The sequence below is a fragment of the Pteronotus mesoamericanus genome, unplaced genomic scaffold, assembly GCF_021234165.1.
Source record: "Pteronotus mesoamericanus isolate MK-2021 breed Mesoamerican mustached bat unplaced genomic scaffold, CSHL_Meso_final contig_68, whole genome shotgun sequence".
NCBI classification, from domain to species: Eukaryota; Metazoa; Chordata; class Mammalia; order Chiroptera; family Mormoopidae; genus Pteronotus; species Pteronotus mesoamericanus.
Genome location: NW_026555234.1, coordinates 25,152,746 through 25,175,368, shown reverse-complemented (window position 1 = coordinate 25,175,368; position 22,623 = coordinate 25,152,746). Strand labels below are relative to the sequence as shown.

The following is a 22,623-nucleotide window of genomic DNA, read 5'->3' as shown; positions in this document are numbered from 1 at the left end:
CTCTGTAGCACTAAATTTTATAGAATAGCCTTAAACATTATTTATATTTTATGAGTTTGAGTAAATTTTGTTACTGGTGATAATTTTCCTAATAATTTTGGGTAAAAGGAAGGATAAAATTTCATTTTTAAAAAGTCTTTGAATAACTTAAATTTACTGGTTTAGATTAAATGAGAATGAAGGTATTCCTGAGATTCCCTAGAATTAGAGTCAATCCAAGTTTTGGGTTAAAAAAATAAGTAAAGAATGGGTTTCTCTGCTTTGTAAAGAATAAGGTTTATCTGGAGTAAAGTAGTTTTTTCCCCCTTACTGAATGCAGATCCCTTACTTGCCTGATGGCTGTTTACATGCACTGTACAGGGCGCCTTGTGGCCTTGTGGCCTCCTTTCTGGGCCAGTCATACGATTATACAAGATACAATGCCCAGTGCCTGGCATGGTGAAGAGTCATAAATATTAGAAGATAAAGATATTTATTAACAACCTGCATCATGTACCCAGGTATCGCACAGAATGCTAAAGATTCATCTGTTATATCCATTCGCTCCATTTATAGCCTCAAGGAGCTGAAATTCTATTGCAGAAGTCAGACAGTAATTAAACATATAATTAGACAAAATTAGTTGTGATCAGTGCTCGACATAGAGAACCACCCTAATGTAGGGAGTAGGAGCAGAATTAGATCAGTGATAAAAAGCTGAAACAAGGGCAGAAGCCTTTGGCAAAGCCAAAAATAGATGCCTCATGGTCCCTCATACAGAACCATTTTCACTTCAGTTACTGAAGAAACTCCAGGCCCTCTCTTCAAGCCTTTTAATGTAACGTAGACACGATTCTAACAGGGCTGCGTGTACATAAGAGATTAGATTTAATGGATTGGAAGGGAGATGGGAGATGGAAAGAAGGATCAGGAGAAAAGGAACTACTCGAGCCAAGCTTTCCAATATTAGCAAGGTGATAGCTTGGCATTGGGGCAGGGTGGGAGGGCAGGCGACCCAGACCACATTTTAAGTGCTCAAAAAACATTCAGTTAGCAATGACATCTGTAAGGAGTTGAAGTGTAGCAGTTGATACGTGGAGCAATGGCTTTGATTCACCATAAAGAGGTAAAAATCATGCTTTGGGTGCTTTCATAAAGCAGAGAACTGGGCAACAAGCACAGGCCCTGTGCCTGAGGCTTTGGCCGCACTAGGATGTGAGTCCTTGAAGGCAGTGGCCACATCTCGTTCATATCTGTATCACCAGAGCTTACCGAGTCCAACGCGGCACAGTGAGCTGCTCAGTACATGTCCTCTGGCTGTAGTAGATTAGAGAGGGTCACTGCTCTAGACAGATCTTCCGGGAGGTATTAGAATTTGATGTGCGCAAGACTAGAGGTACAGGCACACTGTAAATTCAGCACCCCTGCTTGCAGCTCTGTAACAGAGAAGAAATGGGTCAGCAGCTTCTGTTCTTTTATCATGTCTCTATTGACATGATATTTTTAACTATAATAAAACCACAAATCTCTTTTTAATAATTCTGTCTGCCATTCATGTAGTGATTCGTTGGGACTGTGTGAGCACACATCACACTGTGTCACGCTCGGCCTTGGTGCAGTCCTGTGGAGGCAGATTGGTGAAGATTTCTCCCTGCCCTCGGGCAGTTCTGGGTGTAGAGGATATCTCTAAATTCGCTAACTATTGTTATGGGTTGACTCATGTCCTCCTAAAAGATATGTGGAAGTCCTAACCCCTGGTACCCATGAGTGTGACCTTATTTAGGAGGAGGGTCATTGCAGATGTGATCAAGTTAATATGAGGTCATTCTGGAGTAGGGTGGGCCCTGATCCAATATGGCTGGTGTCCCTATAAGAAGAGGGAAATTTGGGCACACCCGCATGGAGAACACCGCATGAAGAGAGGGAGAGAGCGGCACAGAAGGAGCACACAGCAGGCCATGTGAAGATGGAGACAGATCTGAGTTATGCTGCTACAATGCAAGGAGTGCCTGGGGCCACCAGAGGCTGGGAAAGCCCAGGAAGGACCCTCCCCTAGAGGCTTGGAGGGAGCATGGCCCTACCAACACCTTCATTCCGGACTTCTAGCCTCCAGAACTGCAAGAGCCCATTCCTGTTGTTGTAAGCCGTTCAATTTGTGATACTTTGTTACAGCAACCCAAGGAACGGAACACAGCTATCATGCATTTCTGTATGAATCAGAGTTCCAGAAGGAAATAGATGCCCACTCCAGCAGGGTGACTGAGGGGAGTTTAAAGAAGGCACTGTTTACCGAGGTTTGGACAAGATTAAGAAGAACCTCCAAGGGATGGGGAAGCATTCCAGGGTTGGCGGCAGGCTTCCCTGAGCATCCCCTGGCCTGAAGAGCCAAGTGAAGGGAAGGTTCCTGGAACCCACGAGGAGCTCTATTTGCAGCTGTGGGTGCGGGAGTGGGGCGATTACAGCCCCAGCCAACCTGTGCTCCTGAGAGAGCGAGAGCTGGGGAGCCCATTCATTCGCTGGCCTCTCTCCTCCCGCCCTCCTGTTGCACTGAGCCTCTCATTGGCCAGACCTGCCAAGGGTGGAGAGTAGACGTAGAAGGGGGACTGGAGAATATCCAACATGCTTGGACTAAGGGGTACATGCCATTCAAATGTATCCCTTTGCTATGAGAAGGAAAGAATCCAATGCCTAAGACAGTATTGTGCATCCCAGTGGTTCTCAACAAATGCTGTGTGTGGATCGAGACTGCCTAGAATTATTTATGTTGGAGTCCAAGATGCGAGGTGGTGGAATTCATTCAGTAGATTTGTTATTAAGTACCTGCTGTAGTGCCAGATACTAGACGGCCCTAGGGATAGCCCTAAGCAAAACAGACTCTGTCCTTACCCTCATAGGACTTACAGGCTAGTGAGTGCCAACTATTATTAACAAGGAGTCTCCTTTTCTCATAACAGCATGAGCAGTAGAATTTTAAATTACTTACTGGATGGCACTCTTCCCCTGTGGACTGCAAGCTTTATGAGGGCAGTGAGGGGTCTCTCATGTTTATTGCCAGATCCCAGCACTTAGCCTGATACCTTGTTCCTGGCAGATGTTCAGTGAATGAATGGAAGGAAGGGAGGAAGGGCTTTATATTTGCCAGAGAGGAAAAGCTTTTCCTCTGTCCTCTTATGTTCAGTAGTTGCGACCTGCAAATTTAATTGATATTAGAACAAATTAGCAAGAGAAAAAAAAAAAGGTTGAATTACATACTTAATGCCCGCTCCAGAGCTCATAAAGAAATATGGCTTAAGAAGGCTGTTAGAATTTGGAGCTTATATACCACTTTAATAGGGGATGGGGCTCGGCAAAGTGGTGCTTTTGGGAACACAAAAGGCTGCTTTTTGTTGTTGTTGTTTTTTAGAAGGGAGGGAGAAAGTACATTTGTGGAAAGATAAATGAGAATAGATGGGCGATAAGATCGTTGGGTGACAGTCTGTTGGGATGTGGATTTCTCCTATCCCAGAAGATAACGGAGTTGCTTCCCAGGGGGGATTTATGACAGACGAGTTCCTTTGAGAGGCTCTGCTTTTCAGCAGATAAGAGATTTCAGAAAAATCAAACGCTTTCAGTGCGAAGTTATTTCTGTGCCACAGTTGCGTATGCCAGACCCTTTCATTTTACTATTTAGGAATTTCTGAAAATTAGTGGGTGGTTTAAAATATATGAAATTGGACAAATGAGCTATAATAGGGAATTTTGCTATTTGAAAGGCTTTTTAAAATGAATCCTTTACAAAGCAAGCATGCTAAAACAAAATAGTCTATCATTTATTTATAAGTCTAACTTTAACTTACGGGAGGTTTGGTTTTTGTCGAGAGCACTCTTACTCAGTTTTAGAGATTGAAACCAAATATCTTTCTGTTTTCTTTGGTCACTTTTCTTTTTTCTTTTTTTCAGGAAACAGGTGTTTATTAATGGGGCTCCAACCCTGGGGGTGCAGAGAGCAGTCCTTCTCAGACCCCTTCTCTCCCACAAGACCCAGAACTGCCCTTGCTCCCCGGAAGGCTACAAGCCAAACCCTTGCCCAGAGGTTGCCCATGTCCTTATCTGTCCATCAGCCAGTCACACAAACAGGTCACTGGTCTCTTAGTGATGGGCTTAGAGGAATATGCACTGAGGTTAACCTAAGCTTTAATGTGAATGTGAGATGATTTCTTTTGCATTATATCCTTTTCACATCTAAATCATTGGTTTAAGTGTAGACCAACAATTGGAGGGAATACCTTTACTAATTTTAATGTCACAACAAAATAGCTGCCATCTGCTGTCATATTAAGAACCAAGGTGTCAAAGGAGCAGTTGTATGATACTTTCTTCCCCTGCTCTTAAAACATTTTCTGGTATTAAATTAGGGGTGTTAACTCCTTCATGCCTCCAAAGTACCATTATTTAAAAGACACCAGATCTCCTTTGGTGACCATATAAGGAAGACATTTCTAGGAAAAATATTGCAGAATCCATGTGCAGCTATGTTGTTTAATAGCCTCAGGATGGGAAAATTTAATGAGAATGAAAAGCAGCTGACTTCACTATTTTCCCACAGCAAGTTTCTATCATTTCTGCATAAAGATGTAGAATATGATTCTAAGAGATTCTCACTCCGATTACTGCTTCCTTTACTTGAATGAGTGAGTTGAGAATTTAGTTTTTATACCAGTCCGTAGTATAAGATGTCTTCTCAGCCTAAGAGTAATTAAGGAAAGTACTTGTGAAAAACATTAATGAAGGGAACCAAAAATAAGAGGAGGCAGATTCGAAAACCCACTGATCTGTTTCTCAATATGCAGTTTGAATTTTTGGATTAAAACTTTTTCTGCCTTTTAGAGTTTGAGTCCCGTAGGAAGGATTGTGCTAACAGCCCCACCCCCAATGTTAGGTTGTGCTGGAGCTTTACCAATTGCTAGAAATATGCTGAGCAATAAGAAGACATTTCGTAGCCTTGATGTAGAAATTATTTTCACAAAAGCTGGCTCAGGTGTTCATCCATGCTAAGAACTCCTAAGGTTCCAAGTATGTGTGAGGAAAATGGCTTTCCCTCTGAGATATTAACTCTAAATAAACGGCACAGACAGAAAGGACTGGTGAGTTATGGAACCATAGGGGATTCTTGGAGACACGGAGCAAATGTGTATTTACTGTCTGTGAAAGAGGAAGGTCTCCAGTGTTTGACAGGGACAGCCCTTCATTTGTGGTGGACGTAAGGTGATGGTTCTCCTGTGATTGGGAGGCATCGAGGGATGAAGGACTTTCATTGCTAAAACGAGGAAAGTCCCAGGAAAAACCCAGGCAGTTCGTGGCCCTTGGCAGACTTCTCCGCTCCCTGCAGGACAGTTAGCATCCCTGGCCCTTGCTCACCAGCAGGGCCCCCTAGCCATCATGGTGAGAACCCCAAACACCCCAGTATGTTTCCAGATGCTTCCTTGAGGTAGGCACTGCCACTGGTGAGTCTCACCCAGGTGTTGGGGCACCCTGGTCCCATTGACAAGACCATTGCCGAAGTAAGGCCCATGCAGGAGGCTATGTTCAGTCCTCAAACAAATGCAGTTCATTTAAATGTCTTTGGCGTGCATTCATGTGCCAGTGCATGGGGGAAAAAATGAGGAAAGTGATTCTGGGTGTAAACCTTTCGTCACGTTCTCATTCCTTTGTAGGTTTTATTGACGAGTAATTACTGGTTCTCACAGAATCTCTGAAATAACTTACATAGTCATGCAAGATGGCCAACATTGAGTCAGCCTGGGTGGCTAGGAGGGATAATGGGCCCTCCGCCCACTCCGCATCCCGTCTCCTTTCAATCAGAGCATCAGTTTCTGGTGAGAGCCTGTTCCTCAGAGGGGATGGGACCGAAGATGGGCAGCCTCTGACTTAGGAAGACTTAGGCTAGTACCAGTAACTGCGAGAGCATATGATGTTTTGAAAAAATCCCTAATTACAGGGCTGGTATATAGAACTAAAGTGTGTGTTATTATTCTCCATAAGGAATGTAGCTCAATTTTATCGATTAAAAAAGCCCAGCCTAGTTCTTTTACTTAAGGAGATTTAAACAGATTATACTGGGTAACCTTGGGTTGAAACACGTTTCCTTTACATTCCAAAATTGGTCAATGTATTCTTCCTGTAACCTGATCAATCCTCAATCTCTCCCCCTAAACATAAGCTTGTTCACAGAGATACAGCCGGAAGTCATGTTGTCATGACAACAGTTACAGGCTGGGAGGAAGGACCCTTTCAAATGGCCAGTGGCTGGGTTTTTAATCACTGATTTATAGTGATAGCAAAATTAAAGAGGAATGTAGAATTTGTAATTATGTGTTATTTTGGCTCTATGTTTTCACTTCTATTGCTGACATGTAATTTCTGAATATGCATTAAAGATATAATTTTCACACCAATGCACACAACTCTATCTCATCTACTTTCTATCTTGTCAGTAATAATGTTCTCAAAACATATGGATTTTCCTGCTCAAATCTTTTGGTAGCATTTTGTTGCCATATAATGAATTCTGAACTCGTGAATGCTGTTGTGAAGCCTGTGAAAGGCGCTTCCATCTCCCATTCAACTTTCTCTCAAAGGCATCTTTGCGGATCTCACACGTGTACCAACCATCCTTGACTCCAGACTTCAGAAGCCGAGGGAGAGGGGTGTCTCTCACAGAAAACTATAACACTGAGTAGAAAATTGACCTAAATAATTTGTCTCTAAAAGGAGGTGGTAGTACAGGGGGGAACAGGTCAATTTTTAAAGTGGGTGCTTAGGGAAAATTTTGTGGAAGAAGCAATCCTTGAAGAATGACCAAGTTTTGGTTTGGGGTCAGGTAGAGAAGAAGGAGATGCCCTTTGAGGGGAACGACATAAGCAAAGACACATGGATGCTGAAATGTACGGTACGTTGTGAGACTACTGAGTATCCATTTTGCCTGGACCAGAAGGGGCGGAGGGCGTGGCATGCCAGAGGGCGTGGAAACCATTGAGGAGGGCATTGGCTGCACTGCCATGCTCAGCGCAGCCCATTTATTTTGTACAGGAAGAGGAGGAAGAAGTGTTGGAAAGGATGTGTTCTCTGGGAATTACTAGCAGTAGGACTAAAGGGAGCGATGTCATCATAACAACTGATCATGAGCCACTGTCAGATGTAGGCCAGGTCCTCGAGCGCTGGGCCTGACGCACTGCTATGGGGGTTGGAAAGCGAGGCCTGAGTGTGCTAGCTCTGTGCTGTTCCAGATCCAGTTCCTGAAATAGCCCATTTTGTATATTGACTGGCATGACTTACGGGCATGTGCTCTGGTGTGGGACTTGCCTGCCTTGAATCCCGGCTCTAGCTCCGGGACCATGAGTTGCTTTCCCTGCATCATCTATAAAATCAGATAACACCAGCCTTAAAAGGTTCTAGTGAGGAGAAGATGAATCAATAAGTGTAAAGTGCTTGGAACAGTGCTTGGCACATGATAAACTTCTGGGTGAACGTTAACGTAGATGCTGACGTTGATGAAATGTGAAAACGTTGTTGAGTATAGGGCCCTTTTTTAATCATCTTCTTAAGCAAGCTCAAGAAAGGAAGTTATCTGACTCCATTCCTCAGCAAGCATCCCAGTCTGCCCCTTTCGGAACACTCACGTATAGTTAATTGGATGGACAGTGGTTGCCCATCGATCATGTGCCAAGCATAGTACTCAGTGCCGGGGTTACAAAGATGAAAATGCAAGGGTTTTGTCATAAGGAAACTCAGTGGCTCTTAATAGGTGGCAGTTGGTTCATACAAAAGAGTGTAGGAAGAATGGTCCATATGTGGCAAAGGAGTGGGGGAGAGGTGTGTGTGTGTGTGTGTTTGTTGGGGGGTGGGAATTAGTGTCATGTAATTCCTAAATTGTTAATGTCAAGGTCCTTTTGATTTTAAAAACACCGTCTCAATGCTTAAATCATATATTTGTGCATCTATGTTGGTAAATTATATCAGATTTTCCCAACTAAATCTTACTATTTTCCATTATAGCTTCAGAATGAGTTATAGTAGAAAACTTCTTTTAGTCTGGTTTCAAGGACTGGGCTTGAATTTCCGAAGTGTGGCATTAAACCTAAGGAAATTTTTAAATGAGAGAAATGAAAGGTTGTCAGTGCTTCAAAACTGCTGGCAATTCCTTACCTAGAATTTTACTATTTAATCCTGAACTGCTGTTCTATTCTTCCAGTTAGGGGGCCATATTGTGTTTTCCACAACCTTCTAATCTCAGGCTCCAAAGACATTTTTACAAAAAGGATCCCTCTTTTACCCCTGGCTCACTGGAAGCCTCTAGACCAATACTATCCATTAGAAGTACAATATAAACCACACATGTAATATTACATAGTCTAATAGTCTAACAGGTGAAATTAATTTTAATCATGTATTTTATTTAACACACTATCTGCCGTATCATTTTGACATATAATCCACATAAAATTATTAATGAAATATTTTATATTCTTTTTATTGTACTAAGCTTTCCAAATCCGGTGTGTGTATTCCACTGGCAGCCACCTGTCTTTGGACTAGCCACATTTCATGTGCTCAGTCAGTATCCCCTGTGACTTGTGGCTCCCATATCGGACAGCACAGCTCTGGAACTTGAGGCTTTTCAGAGCCTTTGGCCATTTCAGTGACCTAAACAATGGCTGTTATCTTTGATGATTTTTCACCAGTGTTTTTATTGTTAAGGAAAACATGTAAAGGCAAAACAGTGAGTTTGTTTTGGGCCTCAGGCAGTTGAGTTCATCGCATGCCACAAGTCATGATGCATTTCCATCACGGGCCTGCGTAAAACACCTTTCCTATCTTACGTGCTTATTTACTGCCTTTTATTCCTTTATCTCACTTCTGTCCTCTCCACGCATGGGCAGCCATTCTAGTGTATTTAAAGTGTAACTTTTTGTTCAAAAGTACACTTGCAGTGTGCACTGTTGTTTTGCATGTGTGTGTTCTTAATTTACTTGAAGGGTTTTTTCCCCTGTGCTGTGTTTTAGAGATCTACCCATAAGGCTGTGTGTGCATCTCATACATCGTTTCTCATTGCTGCATGGTGTTCCATGGCATGAATCCAACACCTTCTACCTTTCCCTTTGTAGAACGGTGGGTTCCCAGAGCGCCTCCACTTCCTCCGCACCTCAGGTACACGCTCCTGCGTATCCACCCCTGGAACTGTGGGAGAAGGTGTGTGGAATACACACTTAGTGTTGCTGGGTCATAGGGTATATATATTGACCTGTTTTGGAAAAAAAATTATTGATCTTATTTTTATTGATGGATATACTTTTACATAATCTTGTTCAGTGAAAACTACAACATTGCAGTTGTTGGTTGAATCAGGTCCCTTTGATGACAGGTATGGTGAGTCACATTGGGGCTTATTTTTTTAGGAGTAGTTCACTAATTAAATTCTCATAGATATGTTTCTCAAACAGACCCAATGACCGTGAAAGAGGTAGAGCTTTCCCAGGGTGACCAGTTCAAATCTGAGCCAAGTTCAAGTGTAGCCTATATTCACAATAAGAAAATTTGCAATTCTTACTCTATCAGCAGAGCATAATATATGTTTTAAATGAATTAGTCATCGAAGCAGAAAGTGGGAGAAAAAAGTTATTGCCCCTAAAGAAAATAATCCATGGAAATTTTTAACTGAAAATACACTCTTGCTTTTAAAAGTAAATTTATACTGTTTTTTTCTCCAAAGGGATTTTTTTTTTCCAAGAGAAAACACAGTGTGTTCTTTCACTAAGCTCCTTTCCGTTCCTGGCTCCATGGTTAGGTACTTCCCACTGCAGTGTTTTCTAAAGAGAGGGGTATATCCTCCCAGTTCATTCATCAAAGCACATCTGTAACATCAGAAGACACTCAAAGTTTGTTTCCACAAGGAAGGAAGCACAAACAGCTGTCTAGGGCGAAGTTCTCCACATAGTCATCCACTTGTCCCCACTGATCTCTGCCTGCTTTGTCTACAACAAGGAAGACTTTGACACAGCATCTGATTCATTTGCTTCCAAAAGAATGTTCCTGTACATCCACTTCTGAGATCTAAGGATCATTTGTGTGTGCTGAGCAGCCTTCCCTCAAAGGCCTTGAGGTTATATATAGTAATTTCTTTCAGAGGGAAAGGAATGGGATAGTTGAGGAGGAAGATGCTTAGAAAATACCAGAATGCAAGAACAGATAGACCATCATTTACAAAAGAACACTAACGACCATTAGATCTAGAAAGAAGGAGGAACAAAAATTTTGTATGAGTCAGTTTTCACAAGTGAGAGGCTCAGATTTTGAGAAGAGGGGAAAAAAAAGAAGAAGAAAAACTCTATTTCTGTAGCATAATAAATTTGGAATCCTTCCCAGACACTGTGCAGATAAGAAACCTTTAACACTTCAAGAGCATTTTCTAGTAGGAAGTTAATTACAGCATATTGGCTAGAATCCGGGGCCTAGAGGGTTAACCATTGCATTTGTGGGTGAATAAAAACTAGCAAACAGTGATTCTTGTTCCTTTTTGGATGCTATAGCAAAGTAGAACTCAGCAGGCAGGCTGGCTAGTGGTTTGTGCCCGACACCCATTTTCCCTTTTTTTGCTTTCCTTCCTCCTTCCCTTTCATTGGTCTCCTCTGTCTTATAGCTTTTATTTGTATAGGTATTATCTAGGCAGCCTCTGTAGTTTCAGAGAATGAAATATAAAAAAGGGAGCCACTCCTGACTACTTATATTCAGAAAACTTACAGTGCGCACACACCTCCTGTGTGTGAGACATGTTTGCGGTACCTTGGTTGATGGAAGAAAAAGAGGGGCGAGCCTAGCCTTCGCTTTAGGGAACTTAGATCTGTTTAATTTGTGATTAATCGTATCTCTATGACATTTTTTTAACTTTTTGCTCTTGGGGACCCACAATTTAAACACCAAATAGTTCCATACCTAATCATTACAAAAAAGGGAGACCTTTTAAACTTTAAGCACGGATTTGTTGTTTGAGCTTTTGAGAATAACTATTTTATTTACCTGTCCTTTTCTGGAATTTTAGCTCCCTTACTTAATACTGTCTTATGTTGGGTTCTATTTTTAGAAACATTAAAAAAAAAAGATACTTTCTACGCATGTCTCCCAGGGGATTCACAGATACCCCTGCCTTTTTATGCCAGTAGAAAATTCTACTTCATCTGGCATCTTTGAAAGTTTCGGGGCTCCGCATAGCACCCTTAAAATGGTGGAAAGGAAACCAAGCTGTTGCACAGGTGTGCAGCAGCTAATTGGTTTTGCCACTCTGTTTTCCCTGGAGAATCTTTGCTTTTCTCTTCTGACCTAGAATTGAAGGCGGTGGGAGGAGGATGGTGTATATTAAAGAACCGAAGAACGAGAATCGAGTGAATGGCTGGATGTTGCATGTGGTTGGTTAAATCCTGATTAGGTACATCTTGAGGTTTGTGAAAGATTAAGCCCAACACTGAATTTAGTATTTTTGACAAGAGTTGGAGATGAGGTTAAGATGCTTTGATTGGTGGGTGGTAGAAAATGAATGAACGATAAATGATGAAATTATATTTCAACAATATGCTATTTCAGGAGAGGGTTGGAGAATTTAGGGGTCAGGTGACCCCCCAGACCCAGGGAACCTGGGTTTTTAAACTCTATAATTTAGATACCCATAGTTTGAGAGTGAATATGGGGTTATAAAGCTGGCCCACAACCCAGGCGTGTGCCGTCACTGGGAATTGAACCAGTGACCTTTCAGTTTGCAGGCCGGCACTCAGCCCACTGAGCCACACCAGCCAGGGCAAAAATTGTTTACATTTACTTACCTGCTGTTCAGTATGAATACAGGTTAGAACAAGATTTAGATAGCGAAACCATTTGGATGCAATGTGTAACCTTCTTTATCAGTTATTGCCTTTATACCTCCAGTACTGTTTCCCATGTGCTAAGTTCCTCTTAGAGTTGGTGCTTAGAAAAAGTTCCTTTTTTATCAACTTATTCCATTAGACAACTAAATCTTTGTATATCTTTGGAGCAAGAAATTAAATTTCTTCTCACCTCCCTGGCTTTATTCTTTTTTTATTTTATTGATTAAAATATGTTTTATGTAAATTGCTTTAAATTCTTTTTTAATTCAACTAGAGAATAAATATCTTAGAGGAGTAGTAAAAAACAGCTTTTACCATGATCCCTTTAAATGTGCTTTTAAAGTTAATTTCAGAAAAATATTTTTCTCTGAACTCCACTCCACTCACAGTCTAAAATCTTACTTTACATCAAATATTAAAGCTTGTCCCCTAAACACTATGGCAGACTCAGTGATTTACTTCAGTTCTGCTGATTTTAAAGGGGCATTTAACATTTAAAAATACACTTAACAAATAGAATGGTTCCCAAACAAAAATACACTAAGATTTTTCCAAAGTCAATGACAACCAGTTTTCGAGCCTTGACTGAGTTATTTAATGTTGCTTCAATCTGTTTCTTCACCTGTAAAATAAGGATATTATCTCCTCTCCCCGTGTCACAAGATTTTGTGGGGTCACATGAGACTGGATTAGTTACAGCATTTTGAAAGTGCTGTGGTGCCCTAGCAGTGCTTGCCCTTGTTCTCATGTTAGAAACAAAATGGGTGCATTTTAACCTATGGGAGTATAGTTCTCTGTGCTCCCACATACAGATTTTGATGTTAGGGAAGATTGCATCCACTTCAGCTTGCTTATTCAATGTGCTGATGAACAGCCAAATTGTAGTCTGTTGGTGAACACTTCCGTTTCCTAGATTGTCAATAACCATGTCTTGTTCTAATATCTAATGTAGCTGGGAAGTCAAGTCCTGGTGTGCCACCGTTTAAAATAATAATGACCTTGAAATGGGTCCAGGCAACCCTGGAATAGCTTCCACCTTGTCATCATTGCTTTGCCACCGTTGCAGCCTGAGGAGGAACGTAGCTCTAAGAGAAAAGTGTATTGAAGCCCCTGACAAAATAATGGAAAAGAAAATTGGCTCTATTGAATATACTTTTAAACCTGTCTACCTTGAAAGAGTATGGTGCCAGTAATGATTCTATCTATCTAATTGTATGAAAGCCAAAGGAGGATTCCTGCTTATGATGGTATTTTGTTTTCTCTCATCTAACTGCTCCCCGTGAAATGATAATCAAATGAGGATGTGTGGTTGGGTTGACTGAGGTTAAGGCAGCTGGACACATTCTCTGACTGTTGTTGTGCAGTTACCCTTTGCCTAATTTCTGTAGATAGGTCTTCCTGGAACACTGCGTTTGGCAAGAGGCACTCAGTGCCCAAACTTGAAAGCAAAGAACGTCAGGCCGGATTTGTTGTTCTTTCTGCCAAACCTGATTAACCCCCTCAGGCACTGAACGAGATGTATTGCTGCCATTCAGTAGGTCCGTGGTATAGTCAGGCACCTGAAGGTAAAAATAATAAACTTGCCTGGCTTTACCTAAATCTCTTGTGATCGTTACTTTTTAAAATTATTTAAAAACTGGTGATTTCGAGAGCAAGCCCCCTGCACCCATTCTCCGTTCATTATTATGATTAGATTTTGGATTTTGGACATTTGGGGGTTTCACTACAGGTTCTTCCTGGCACTTCTTAGAAAAAGTGAAGTCAAGGTTAATAAAGTGGCCTGTAGCTTTCTTAAAATAAAGTAGAAATCGCCACTCATGTTTTATGTTTTCATTTTTAACTTTTTTTCGGGGGCCGGGGCAGATTAAGCCTGTGACTGCTCAGTAGTGGTTGTAAATTAGGCCACTTTGCGCTTTGTGCACACTCTAAAAGGAAATACTATTCTCAAGTTATATTTCGTGCCACATGAGATTTTACTCTCTTCTTTTATAACTTGGAAGGAAGTAAATGTCTATTGTATATTTAAGTGTTCAGAATGAAACCTTCTGATGATATTTAAAATATCTATAGCCAGGTCACATGATTAACCTCAATTGTGTGTGTGTGTAGGTATGGGTGGATTTTTACAAATACCAGTTTTTCCCTCCAAATAACTTTCAGCTGCTTACATCTCATGCCATTTAGTTTTTAAATCTGTCTTTGCAGAGTCCTCCTGACTCCTGTGTCGATTCTGGTTACCAGTCTGTGAACAGAGAGGCGTATTTTCCCTTTTATCTTCCACCAACATTGGATCAGTTCCTATTTACATACTTTTGTGAGGCTGTGAGATAGAACAGAAGCAGTCTCAAAGGAAAGATGTCTTCAGTAAGACAGCACACCTAACCAACTATGTTGTTTGGACTTCATTTCTGCTTCTTTAATGGCCCAACTCCATGACATAAAACAGCCACATGCTAATTAAAGAGGTGCCGCACACTCAAATCGGCGTGTGCCCACGGGTGCCATTGTTCCCACATCGACATGGCTGTGGCCTGGGTCATCATCTAGTTTTCTCGATCTAAGTAAAAACTACCTTCTTGGTAAAAACACAATTGGTGGTTGCAAACTCTCAGAAATTGTAAGCTTTCAAAATGAAATGCACTGTGGTTGATACCATTTAAAAACTGTTGTGTCCCCAAAGCCACATTTGAATGAAGCTACTAATAGCTACTAATAACACGCCTTTGCTGAGTGAGTACTCTGTGTTTGACTTCGTGGTGGGCTCTGGGCTCTCCGTCAGCCCCCCGAGAGAGGAGTTGTCAACACTGCCGTCGTCCGTTGAACAGGCGGCCCTTAGAAATTGAGCCGTTTGTCTCCGGCTGCACCGTGAGCTGGTGCTGGAGCTGACAGTCAAGGCTGACTCCCGGGCCTCTTGTCTGTGATAGCAAAGCAGCCCTGAAGCTGAAAACGTAGCAGGGGAAGCTCAGCAAAGACTGTGTCTCCAGTGAGTTTAAATGAAGAAATTCTGTGTTGATCTCATGCCAAAATACTTAATTAAAAGATACAGAGTATGCAGTGGTACAGGGCCCAAATTTAAGGCCTATTTAAATAGTGAGTTCTTAGAGGATTTACTCAAAAATTTTTAACAGAAAAATCCTCAGCTACAAATAGTGCCCTATTTCAAGGACACTCAAAAATCTTAATATTAATTTTGTTAAAGAAAATATGGGAAAAGGTGTTAGGAAATTAACACTCCCCAAACTGTTAAGAGTTGATTACAACTATTAGAAGAATGCTACCCCAGGAAAGCTCGGCTGAGGATGATGCGTCATATTTCTAAGGTCGTGGTAGGCATTTCGGGGTCTCATTTATACCTCACAAGTAAGTACCAAGAAACTGTTTTTGGTGAGCTTTCCTTCCCTCCGTCTGGCAGGCTGGTGGGTCCGGATTCCGAGAGCTCCCAGATTTTAAACACTTCGGGCCTCTCCTTCCCTTATTTCCATCGTCACCATCTTTGCCCATTCCTTTGGCTGAGGACCGTTTTGCCCCAATTCTACGCTGCTTGGAACCCTGAGAAAATCAATAATTAACCATCTAGACCCAGAGTCCTGACTCCGTGCTGTTGTCTTCAATAAAAAGAAAGGAACAAAGAGGGTGGGGAAGGAGTGGGGAGAGAGAGAGAGAGAGAAGAAAACAGAGGTAGGTGCAAAGGAAGCAGACCACCGACTGATCAGAAAAAGAGTTCTAAAGCTAAACTCAAATGGTTTGCATTAAAGCATCTGGATCCCTCAGGAATATCATTGCTTAAAAGAGTAGCTAGTAGCAGCTGCAGTGAAGACTTCGGAAGAGATTTTTTTTTTTTCTTCTCCAAGAATGGGAGCATTGTGTAAATTAATCTTCTGATTTTGAAAACACAGAACACAGAAGACCTTCAACAGTTTTCCTTTGCATAGAGGGTGAATTCTTAGCCCTGGTGGTCTTGAACCTTATCTTAGACCTTACCCCTCCCTCAGGTGACTTTTTCATTATAATGACATGACTTGTGGCTCTTTGCTGCCACGTTGCTTTGCACTGGCTGTTCCCTCTGCTGGGAATACTGTTCCCTTGTTTCTTCCCAAGGTGGCACCTTCTAGTTTAGGTAGACATTATTTCTCGGAGACCTTGTCACACCATCCTGTCCAAATAGACCACCCCATCCCCAGACACAATTGATTGCCTGATCTAATTTGCCTCTTTTTTTTTTTTATTATTACTGTGTTCACAGCTTTCAGAATGGTGCTTGGCATTTATAGGAGACCCTCGATACAAAAGAATGAGTGAATACATGGGTGAATGAATGAATGAATGAATGATTGATTGAATATACAGTCCCATTTTACTTTTGTGGAGACAGTAGTTAGATGGAGTTTGCTGGTAAAGAATGATTACCTTTTCTGTTTTCATAGGCAAACGGTTCTTAAAAGTGTGGTTCGGAAACCAGTAGCTTGAAATCAGCACCCCCTGGGAACTGTTAGCCATGCAAATTCTCAGACCCACTGGAGTCAAAAGCTCTGGGGGCGGCCCCCAGTGATCTGTATTCTAGCAGGCCTGCCAGCGACCCTGATGGCTCGAGGACCTCTGATGCCTGGCCTGGGCCTATCTGATGACCTCTGTGTCTCCAGCTCTGAGACAATGCCTGGCACGAAGTAGATAGGAAATGTTTGTTGAATAAATCAACCTATCTCCTCTTTCCTCCCACCCCTCCCCCATGGCGTGCACACCTAGGGCACTGCTACGCCAGCGCCAGCGGTGAGAGAGGGAGTGAGCGCCATTCTGAGGACCCGAGGGGAAGCTCTTGCACTCTGCACTGCAGACCTTGCTGAACTGAGAATCCCGGCTCACCCCCTCCTCCTTCCTGTGGCCTCCAGGGCAGGAGAGGAAATTTCCAGCTGCTGCTGCTAGATGCTAATTTGTTTTCATTTGACCCTCGGATTCCTGCAAGTGAGCCCAAGGGAGAGGATGATTAGAGGCAGGTTGGCCTCACACAGAGGCTGCACTGGGGAGGAGTAGGGAGCAGGTCCCTGCAAAGATGCTGGGGTGGAGCCAGGCCAGTGGCCTCGGCGCCAGAGGTGGCTGGAGGGGGCAGGCCTTGCTGCTCACAGATGGGCTCCTTGTTCCCACGCCAAGTATTGCTTTTGGCCCAAGAGGCTCCCAGCTCAATAGGGACTTTTTGGGATGCTCAGCCTTGCTATTTTTACACTCTGACTTCCAGGGCCTGCTTCCTGTCCCCTCAGAAAGGAACGGAACTACAAACAATGAAGGACCACAGAGCCACTTTGAAGGGGCACCTGTGGCATTGGGCTCCTGCCTGGCAGCCTGTGCCTTTGCCCTCAGGGAGGTGCAGGGATGACAGGAGGCAGTAAAGCATCGCCCGGGTGCGAGACCCTCCAGGACAGATGGGAGGGAGAGCTAGGCGGGCTCTCGGTCTCTGCAGCATGCCTGCGGGTGGGATGGATCCTGAGGCCTCTAACGGGTGGGCCCAGATCTACGGGCAGCTGGTGTGGCTGCCCCGATTTACTGGCAGCAGAATGAGGGGGGGGGCACAGAAAGGAAGACCCTCCGCCAAGGCTGCATCGGAAGTGTCCTCGGTCCTGGGGTGGCTCAGGGCTCAGGACCAGTCTCCCGGAGTGGACCTTGGTGCTGTCACTTACCAGCTCTCCGGCCTTGGTCAGGGCAGCCGGCTGGGTTCAGGCCTCAGCACTGCAGCCGTTGCGATCTTTTCCTTGTATCTCTCCCCCTATTTATTCACCTTTTGATTTCCCCCAAGCTGTTTGTACTGATTTTTCTCAGGTCTTTGAAGAAGTAAAATCCATTTCTACTTAGGGACACTGTTTACCCCCTTGGCTTTAAACCACACCGCTGTCCTCTCTGGAGTGTGGCCAACAGTAGTGGATCCTTCATGGGGTAGCCGTGGACACTCCATGAGCTGCTGCAACAGAGCGGAGCTGGGTGATGCGCCGCCGCCAGCATCCTGCCCTTGGCACTTCACTGTTACTAACAGCATTATTGTTACCAGCGCTTAGAACCTCATGGCAGCATGAATAAGGCTTGGGTTTAAGCCTTGAAAGTCCAGGCTTAAGCTTTGCCCCAACTTCCTAATACTCCTATTCGTGCCTTTTAGCTGAGATTGATGTGAGCATTAAATGTGATCGTGGGTGCGGGGCTCTGCTTCACTTCATGGGTGGGGACTTTTTTTTTTTTTTTTAAATGAGGTTCCGCAGACCCACCGTGGGGGGGGTGGGAAACTCAAGAATCATACAAATACAAGGAAACCTTATGCATTTGGGGATGGTTTGTGTTTGAGAGAAAGCTAGGGAAAGTTTTATCTTTAAAATTTTGAAATATTTCATTTTTTTTTTTTTTTTTTACTTCTCCATTAATTGAGAGAGAGGCATTTGGTGGAAAAGAAGATACCGTGAAGCAGCGGCACAGCAGGCAGGGATGTGGTGCACGGTGGGAGGAAGCCCAGAAGGCATGCTCGGTAGAATCTGGTCTGGTCTGACCTTCTGGGGTCCTCAAAGCCCCGTCCTTCGGAGGGACCCCGTTGGACCTTCCTCAAGAAGTCTCATCGTACGGTTATCATCTTTTATCCTTGTTCTCTGAACCATCATGGACATTTAATCCCATAAATTCTGTAGTGAGCATTTCCCTTTGGACAGAGGAAAATGTCTTCTTCATAGTGACTTTAGTGAACTTAATATGTTATTATATTGTTGGCTTAGAGATGCATAATATGATAATGATAACAATAACAGTGAACATTTACGTAGTGACTGTGCCTGTGCTCTGCCAACCTTTATTCTGGATGCTTTACACACTGCCTGGTGAGGTAGGTCCTGTTTTCCTCTCCGTTTTACAGAGAAGCACCTGAAGCCCCACAAGGCTGGGTAACTTGTCCAAGGTCGTTCAAATAGCGAGTGGCCCCGCCCGACAGGAAGCGCCCGCAGCGTCCGCCGAGACTGCATGGTGCCGTGTCCGGAGCCTTGGTTGGCCCCCTTCAGTTCTAGTTTCCCCGGAGTATTTAACAGCACTCGGCAGGCTTTCTCTGTGCTTCTCCATCCCACCCTCCTGTTAACCTTCCCTTGAGTGGCCCTCACAGGTGGTCTGTGCAGTGGCCCTGCGGCTGGGTAGCTCCGGGGAGAATCCTGTTTCGTTTTATGTCATCACACTGAAGGCAGTTCCTGCGGTTACTGTCGTGCAATGACCCACCCAGGAGGGGTCTGGGGGCCGTTCAGGGTATTCCCACCGAAGGCGGGGAGTACCGTGTTGTGGCCTTGGAACCCGAGGCAGATCTGTCTGGAAGGGGCGCAGGACAGAAACCCAGTTTGAAACTGCTGAGGTTCCGAAGGCAATGGCGCTATCCGCCGCCGGCGCCTGTCCGTGGCTCCGGCCCCAGCTGCTGCTTCAGCAAGGCTGCGCTACGTAGCTTTCTGAGAATTAAAAGGGGTTGGGACGTTCTCTAATAACCTGGTGTTTGCAGGTTTCCTTCTTTTGATTTAGTCTGCGTGCCCTCCTTCATGCCATGTCCGCTGTTGTACCCACGGGAGGGCAGCCTTTAAGCTGCTTTGCAACATTTTGCGCAATCTTAGGACAGAAGCAGCATCTTGGTATGCACATGGCTTGACACTTCTGATCTCTTGCCTTAGCTATGATTTTAAGCTTTGTTTTAAGCAAAAGTTTTTAAAAAACAATGGATCCCAGTTTTCAAGGGAAATTATACATAGAACACTAATATGTAAGACAGATAAAAGTGGTGCTGTTATAGTCCAAAGGCCCTGGAAGGACCTGGAATCCCACCTCCCTGCACCGCTGTCTTCCTCCCCAGTTTGATAGCAATTGAAAACCGCTAGCCCCCCACTGACTAAGGCCTAAGGTACTTATTTAAATATATACAAGGAGGGGACCCCCCCAAAAACGAAATTTATTTAAATCTATTTATAAAAACTGTTTTTATTCTTACATGTTTAAACTCCAGACACCTTCAAAGTAGTCTCCATTTGATGCATTACACCTATCAAGATGTTTTTTCCACTGCTCAAAACAGTTTTTGAACTGGTCAGTTTTGATGCCTTTTAGTGCTTCTGCCTTTTTTTGTTTCCCCTCTTCCACAACGGCAAAACATTTCCCTTTGAGGACTTTCTTCATCTGGGGAAACAGAACAAAGTTGCTCAGGGCAAGGCTGGGTGAATAGGGAGGGCGAGGCACAAAGGTTACTCCATTTTTGGTCAAAAACTGCTGAACACTCAGCGTGGTGTGGGCAGGTGTGCTCATAAATCACCCATCATGAAATGGGCAAACATTTTGAAAGAGTCTTCAAAAAAATTCACTGAAGTCAAACGCAGCCTCTCACAACAACGCCCGTTGGTGCACCGCTATAGATAGGTTACTAAAATACTCATCTAGCCGGGGGAAGCCTGTATTACAAGGGGCCCACCCCACAGAAGGTAACTCCAGGTTTTTTGGATTCCCCCCCCACCACCACATGCATCATTTTATGCAGAAAAACAAAACAAACTGGGGGTATGAACACTAAACAAAATGAAGTAGAATAGGGCTGAGGTCCCTCAGAAGGTCTACTTCATACTTTTCCTTCTCAAATACATCAATTAAAAAAGAAAGAAAAATCTCAACTCCAAGCATCTTGGCTTCCAGCCCAGAACTCTTTCCACTTGATCCTATTGTATTTTTTTTTTATCTATAAGAACATGCATCAAGGGAAGCATACATTGCTCCTCACCAGAAGCTAGTGTTCCTGGGGTGGGAAAGTTGCCCTATTTAGTGAAACTGCACAGAACTAATTTCTTCCCTCTTTTGCTCAGTGCCAGTTTCCAAATTCCATCATTCAAGGACTTCATTCCTTCATTCATTCCTCCTTCCTTCTTTATTTGTTCTCCTTTCCATCTCTCCATCCATCCATCCATCCATCCATCCATCCATCCAGTTCATTGTGGCTGAACACCTGCTGGGCCAGGTCAGGGGAGCAGGGTGGCAAACAAGACAGACGCGTCTGCCTGCCCTTGCAGGTGCGCAGGCCTTACGACCAGTGCAGGATGATGTGGGAGGGGTTCTGTAAATGGTTCCGGAACTGTTAATGACACTGCAGACGTGCCCACCTTCCTTCCTCCATCATCATCGTCTCACCATCGTCACCGGCTTCTACCAACAAAATAACCGCCCCCTCTTTCTCCCCAGCAACCTCTCGGCAGAAACTCGGCACATAACACAGATAGAAGTGGTTGGGACAGGCTGGAGACTGAATAGCCCAGTTCCCGCCCTGCAACCCAAAGCCCCTCTCATTTTGCCCTTGAGGTGCCTCCTCGGACAGCCAGACCTTCAGACTGCCGACCTTGGTCTCTGTCCTTGGTCTGACATGATTGCATATTCTGTGTGCTGTGTATGTAGCTCTTCTCCATGTGAGCTAAAGCCTCAGCTGTAGAGAAACTGGATAGATATGTAAATTCAGGCCCTCGGACCTCAAAACCACAGCAGTGGTAGCTAGCAGCCGTTTTCTGTGCTTTCGGTTTCTAGCCCCAGGACATGTCTTGGAGCCACTGGAATGGGACCGGAACGCCCTTGATCAGGTTTTCTTCAGCAGCCCCAAACCCATGGATTTAACCTGTCCTGCCTCAGTTGAGATGCCGAAAACAAAATTACTGTAGAAACAACCCCCTAAAAACTAACACAGGACAAAAGAGTTTATACACATGTTTGTTTAGAGTTTGAGCAACTTGAAATTATTTAATCATGCTTAATTTCCTGTAAGGGGAAGGGAAGTTTCCATCATAATTTGAGAGAAGGGGCAGTTTTGCCTCTAGCAGATTTAAATGAGAAAGTGAAAGCTGGGATCCTAACAGCCTCATGATTGTCCATGTGTGTAGCCTTAATCAGCCTCTTTGTTTGGCTTCTTGTTCTTCTGTGGTGGCTGTAACAGCCTCCGTGACGCCTGCCCACGTGATGCACTGACATTTGCACACCGCAAGACCCACACGCTTTCTCATCGAATTGTAAAGCGCCCCGGCCTCTTCTGAATGGCCGCGTAGAAAAGGGCCTAATCGTTAGACTGCAGTGGTCCCCCAGGTTAGAGCCCAGGTTCCTCAAGCTGTTCTACCTGCCTGCTTCGACACAGCTGCCCGCGACGCCTCTACCTGGCCTCCGTCTCTGTGAATGTCTTGCTCTGCTCCTCTTCTCTCTCCTGGCGGCTCTAGCCCTTTAATCCATTTCATATTCAACTCTAAAAAAGGCCAGCAGTCAGACTTTTTAAAGCAAAGAGCTATTTAGTAAACTTATAAAATATTCACATAGGCCAGGGAATAGCTGATCTATTTTATTTATCGCCCCCCCCACCGCCCCCTGCCACAGTGTTTAAAAATTATTTTTCGATTTGAATGCCTTTGGACTTTGCACATGCTTGCCAGTTTGCCACAGTCCCTGCCATTCTCTGTTGTATTTCACACTCACCCGACTTTATATACTTATTTTATGGGCCTAGTTTTAGAATCAGTCTGCACCCTTGCCCTCCACCTTGAATACCAAGGCTTTTTCCAGACTGTCTTCCTTGGGAATCTTCAGTGTGTGATTTAGAATTTTAGAGATTTACAAAAGACATTGCTACTTTGCAGAGGGGGAGTTATCAAAAGATATAATTGCAGTATTTATTTATAGAAAGCTGTTAAAGTATGAGTTGTGCTCATTGCTGGGAATGTTATAAGATACGAGACAGTAAATCTTACTAATT

The 22,623-nt window shown here is 43.8% G+C and overlaps 1 protein-coding gene across 10 annotated transcripts in view; it reads left to right on the top strand.

Annotated features, from left to right (window-relative positions):
* The window catches only part of APBB2 (amyloid beta precursor protein binding family B member 2), a 318,370-nt gene that overhangs the window by 184,503 nt on the left and 111,244 nt on the right, over window positions 1-22,623 (top strand). The gene's annotated exons all lie outside the window — the stretch shown is intronic.